Here is a 6000-nt window from a genome sequence, read left to right as displayed (position 1 = left end):
TTTTTATATTTTGTATTACGTTTTTGGTGTTGTTCGAGTCATCTGCGAATAAAGCATCACATTCTAAAAGTTCAGAGTGCATATTTACTGGAGCCAGCTGCGATTCCGAAAAGAAAATTCGTTGATCAGCTTTGTCAAACATGACCAAATAAAGCAGCTAGAAGCTTGAAATGTGTTTAATTTTACAACTAAGTGCAGTCACGTTTCATTCAGACTCTAAAGCTGTTTAATTAAGACATTTTTCTTCATCGACCCCTACTTTTTCTCATCCTTTCAGGCTCCAAACAACAGCCTGCTAAGTTCAAGACGGAGACAGAAAATATGGACGAATTACGAACATCAGGCATTTAACAATTGAGTCTGAGTTAAGCGGATAATTTTTTTTTTTTTACCACCATCCCCAAACAGTTATTCTCAAATGACAAAGAGAAAACGCAAATTCGCAGCTCATTAATAATAATATAACTGAAAAAAAGTATAAAAATTAGCAAAACTTTCAGACACATATATCCCATTACGTTCATAGTCTATTTTTATCGCATCACTTTTTGTGTGAGCATTCCACTCTGATCATGTAGTTACTCAGCTGTGCTGGCAGACGCTACTACTTGTTTTAGCCTCTTTCTGAGGAGAATTTCAAACTTCAGTTTGTCTGCTGTAACTCCGGCTCATTTCATTCCAAGTTTCGTCTGAATTATGGAAGCCAGAGTTACCGTTGCCAAACGATTCTTTCTGTATGTCTTTACTTCCTTGAGTAAGCTGAATAGTCTTTCTGAAGCAACAGTCAAAAATGGCAAGGAGAACAAGTATTGTAAAAACTTTTCTAAGTTAGGAAAGCGTTTGTTTCCACGGTGGTCTCTCACACTCAAAGTCGATTTCCAGTAATCGACGGCTGTCAGAGCTACTGTTTCATCATCATAGGCAGTATAGGCCTGTTCTCCCCACTCTTTGCCAGTGGCACTTTTCATCCACCCTGGGAATGAGTAGAACCCTAAATATGGCCCAAGGGTGGGTGGGTTTAGTGACTTAGCGTTCTCGGGTTCAAAAAAATTAACCACCTCATAGATATCATCATCAAAACTGAATCTTTTCTGTATCTGAACAATAGTCTCTTTATAAAACTCGCGAGCTGACAAATACATTTTTTCAGTCTCAGTTTTTAGCTTCTCTTTGGTCGTCAGGCTGATCACTAGCATTCGCATCTGTGGTCGACTTGACAATTTCTTCTGCTGCATCTAAGCCAAGGTAAATATTTTTCAGAGGGAGGTGCTGCGAACTGTTTTCAGGATCAACGGTTAATCCCTTTCCTTGAACATACTTGGTGATCATGAAATTTAGCGACGGAGTCTTTACAAGTTTCATTGTCTCTTCTTTCAAAACATGAAACAGTGGGGCATCTGCTTGGAACATCGTATTTAACTTTGTTAATAATCCAAGGATGTATTCCATAAACATCATCATGACTTTCATAAGTGGATTCTGTTATGCATTAAACACAAGCTCATTTCCATACGTGGGGTCCTCAAATTCCAAATTCCTGAAATAAAGCTTCAAGGGTTCCCAAAGCTGAAGAATCCGTCTTACACGCGCATGAACTGAGAGCCATCTTGTTTGTCCAGGTGCAGGAATTTTCAGTTAGACTATATTGCAAAAGTCCCGGAAACTCTCCGAAAGCGCTGACTCGTTTTGTACTGTTCGCAAAATGATTATAAGTTTTCCTGCATAGATCTTCCAAAGATTTCGGAAGCTTTTTACAAGCATAAGATGCCACAGGATAGATCTGGCGGCAACTTCACTTTACAATCGTAACCCATGGGTAGTTTTCCCTTATAAGTAAAGAAACAGAGTCATGGGCCCCCATCATAACGCTTGCAGTGTCACTGCAGAAACAAATCCAATTGGTCAGTGGAACCCCATCTTTTTCCTGGACCTGCAGAGAATTCCTCAGTTTTGAGAACAGCATTTCCACAGTTCCGTTGGGACATTCCACAAGGTCAATTAAATCTACCTCTGTTTCCAAATTTTCATTTGAAAAACTAAAACAGAAGGCCAACTGTTTAGCTGTCGAAACATCAGTCGTCTCATCAATTATGATTGAAAAAGGTTTCATTTTCAGAGACTCTACCAGCATGTCATTGTAGTACACTGACAGGCCCTGGCGGACTATATTCGTCACTTTCTGCTTACCTAATCTTACTTGATCAGTAATATTCTTATGTGGCATATTTTTCAGAAATGGTACTAACTTGTCAACCAGCAAAAATGGTAAATTGTTTTCAATAAGAAATGCTGCAATTTTCGTCTCTGTATCTTGTACTGGATCATTTGATGTAGATCCCAGGAACTGAATTATAGACTTTGGAACTAAATTTGAAGCTTTGAGGTTCTTCTTGTGTTTCTCTGACAGGGAATGTTTTCTCAAAGCTGTTTTCCCTTCTTCATATGAAGATTTGACTGAGCATGCTAAGCACCAAGCCAATTATTCATTAAATTTCTTTGTTAACCAACCAGCAAATTCTCTGTCAGTCTCCCATTCTTTTAAATATCTTTGTTTATATTTTTTTTTCTTCTCTTTCTCAGTGTCAAAAGATGAACTTCTTGTCATTCTTATTTCACATGCTTCATTTGAATCTCACAAGCCTTCTTCTAGATCCATCTTACCACGGACCTATAAGAGGTATGATTAAAAGAGACTAAAGTGAAAACTTCTCAGGTTTTAATAAGTCCCATCAAGTGGAAGTGAAATTTTTACTAGGCCACTTAAGTTCAAGATTGGGTCGGGAAAGGTTTGCCAACAAAAGGTTAGTCCATCTCTTGAAAGGGGAAGTTATTCTAGAAAGGTTTATCAGTTGGTGAACCCTAATGGTACAGTCTCAAGCTACTGGAATTCCTCAAGGTTAAGTCCCTCAGCATTCAAGTAGCCAAAGTAGAATTTTACCAATTCTAGATTAGGGACTTTTGCTGGTGTTGGAAATTAGTACTTAGGCCATACTCTTGACTTTTTCGCTGCTTTCTGCGAATTGAGGATCAGACATCAAATCCGAAAGACGGATTTCGGCGTTCCCAGGATTTTTTTTCGGAGGGGGTTTTACTAAAAGATTTTTTTTTTTTTTTGGGGGGGGGGGGGACACAAAACAAACTCAAAAAACGCATACAAAATTTGTTTATATCCATTTTTGTTACGTTTTTACGAGTCAAACAAATATTTCGGGGGGGGGGGGGGTCAGAACCCCCCTAACCCTACCCCCCCACTGGTTACGGCCTTGATAGTGACAGAATATAGTTTATTACCATGGATGTTAAAATTAAGATTTAGGATTTTCCAAGGACCGAAGAACAGGCAATTGTATTTTTCTAGGATAAGGGGTTGTTGCCCAAAACAAAACAGTGCGTCAATGGAGACACCATTACTTTTTACTCATACGAGAAGCAATATCTTTGGAATTGTAAAACCTAACCTAACCAACATTTCTGAACTGTGTTCTGGGCACATAATTTTAAGTAGTATTTTCCCATTTTTGCTAATAAAGTATTGTATTTTCGTCATATTTTGTTTTATTTCATTAGCATTAACCAAACTGGTACTTGTGCATTATATGGTACCCACGAAAGAAATCCAGTTTGGTTAATGCTAATGAAATAAAATAAAATAAAACAGGATGAATATATAATAGTTTATAAACAAATTGGGGCTATATATTTGCACATTTGGAGGGGGTGGGGGTAAAGCATAGCATATATTAAATACGTAACCTAACTTAAGTACCTTTTCCCCCCTAAACCCCCAAAAACAACAGTTTAAATATTATAAACTCAAAGAAAACCCACGCTTTGCGATCAATTTATCTAGCAAATACCCGTTTTTCTGGTTTTCGTGTAGTATATCCTTGTACAGTCTATAGAGGTGGGTGACATGTAATGCAACGGTACCACCAAACTTCATCTCTCGAGTGTTTCTCGTATAATACATAAGTACTGCATTTTTAAATAAAAGAATCCCTCAAAGCAGTTTTTTCAAAATTTATAGAGGCAAAGAATCAAAGGGGGGGGGGGGTACCCCATACTCAAATTTACGCCACTGATACCTAATATTCAAGCATTAAGTTAGGGAGGGATTGGGGTAAATGATTAAACAAGAATAGATTTCAAAAATCCGATTAAAGGCAAATGTCTATAAAAACACGTTACTTGTCTGTTACACAATTAAATAAAAAAAAACTGGGTTTTTTAACTGAAAGTAAGGAACGACGTTAAAACTTAAAACGAACGGAAATTAGTCCGTATATGAAAGGGGCTGTCCCCTCTTCACCGCCTCGCTCTTTACGCTAAAGTTGTTATTTTTTTAAAACATAGCGTTGTGAGAAAGAGTCTAACTTTAGCGTAAAGAGCAAGGCGTTGACGAGGGGACAGCCCCTTTCATATACAGAATAATTTCTGTTCGTTTTAAGTTTTAACGTCGTTCCTTACTTTCAGTTAAAAAAACCTTTTTTTATTTAATTTTTAAACGTTTTTGAATTAATGCAGGTTTTAATTTTGTCTAACCGTACATGAATAATTAAAAAATAATTTGCATAACAATTTAATTCTTATTTGGTGAAATGGATTTCTCGAAACTTGTTTAATTTTATTTACGAACGTTTTGATTAGTAATAAATATACGTAACTTATGAAATAACTAACGTAACGAACTTCTATATGCATAGATTTTCAATACATATATTAGGAGGTTCGCCCCGTAGTCAATACCTTTCTCATTAAGTTAAAGTTTGAATTTTGTTCCAATTCTTCAAAAATTACCCCTTAATCACAAAGGCCGTTAATTAGAATAAATAGCTCTTATGAAAGTACTAAAAAATCTTTTGCTTTAAGAGCGAGGTATTGACTAGGGAGTGAACCCAATCATATATGTAATAATATCTGTTCGTTTTAAGTTTTGATGTTGCTCCTTACTTTCACTTGAAAAACTTGTCTATTTATATTTAATTTCTGAACTTTTTCTTTAATAATGCTGGTAAATCCGGCGCCCCCGTTACAGCAATGTCCCTTTCCCCACGACAACTTCCTTCATGGAAAGATCCTCCAGTATAACCCCCGACCCATCCCCCCACCTACCAGAAAAAATCCCCCCTGAAAACGTCTGTACATTTCCCAATAACCAATACTATATGATAACATTGGGTAAAGTTCATAACTTTCAACCCTCCCCTCGGAGACTTCGGGGGATTAAGTCATCCTGAAAGACATAGTTATCATATTTTCGACCACGCTGAACAAAATGGCTATCTCAAAATTTTGATCGGATAACTTTGGGGAAAAAATGAGTGTGGGAGGGGGCCTGGTTGCCCTCCATTTTTTGGTCAGTTAAAAAGGGCACTAGAAATTTTAATTTCCGTTCCAATGAGCCCTTCCACGATATTCTAGGACCACTCTGTCGATACACTCACCCCTGGAAAAAAAAAACATAAACACGCATCCGTGATTTTTCTTCTGGCAAAAAATTCAATATTCCACATTTTTGTAGATAGGAACTTGAAACCTCTACAGTAGAGTTCTCTGATACGTTGAATATGATGGTGTGATTTTCATTAAGGTTCTATATTTTTTAGGGGTCTTTCCTTCTTTTTTTCCAAGATCAGCCAAATTTTCTCAGGCGCGTAACTTCTGATGGGTAAGACTAAACTTGATGAAAACTGATTAAAATCTGATTCTTTTGATGTATCTATCGGTATCAAAATTCATTTTTTTAGAGTTTCGGTTACCATTGAGCCGTGTCGCTCCTTACTTACAGTTCGTTACCAGGAGCTGTTTGATAACCACTCGAGAAGTGAAGTTTGGTTAATGCAAATTAAATTAAACAACATGATGAAAATTCAACAGTTTAGAAACAATTTTGGGCTGTATATTTGCACATTAGGGGGGGGGGGGTAAAGCATAGCATATATTTTATACGTAACCTAACCTAACCTAGGTATCTTCGTTTGCCCTTCTACCCCAAAGGAA

The sequence above is a fragment of the Artemia sp. Qi Xiang Cuo genome, chromosome 13 (assembly GCF_049724085.1).
Source record: "Artemia sp. Qi Xiang Cuo chromosome 13, ASM4972408v1, whole genome shotgun sequence".
Taxonomy (NCBI): domain Eukaryota; kingdom Metazoa; phylum Arthropoda; class Branchiopoda; order Anostraca; family Artemiidae; genus Artemia; species Artemia sp. Qi Xiang Cuo.
This window is presented reverse-complemented; position numbering follows the sequence as displayed.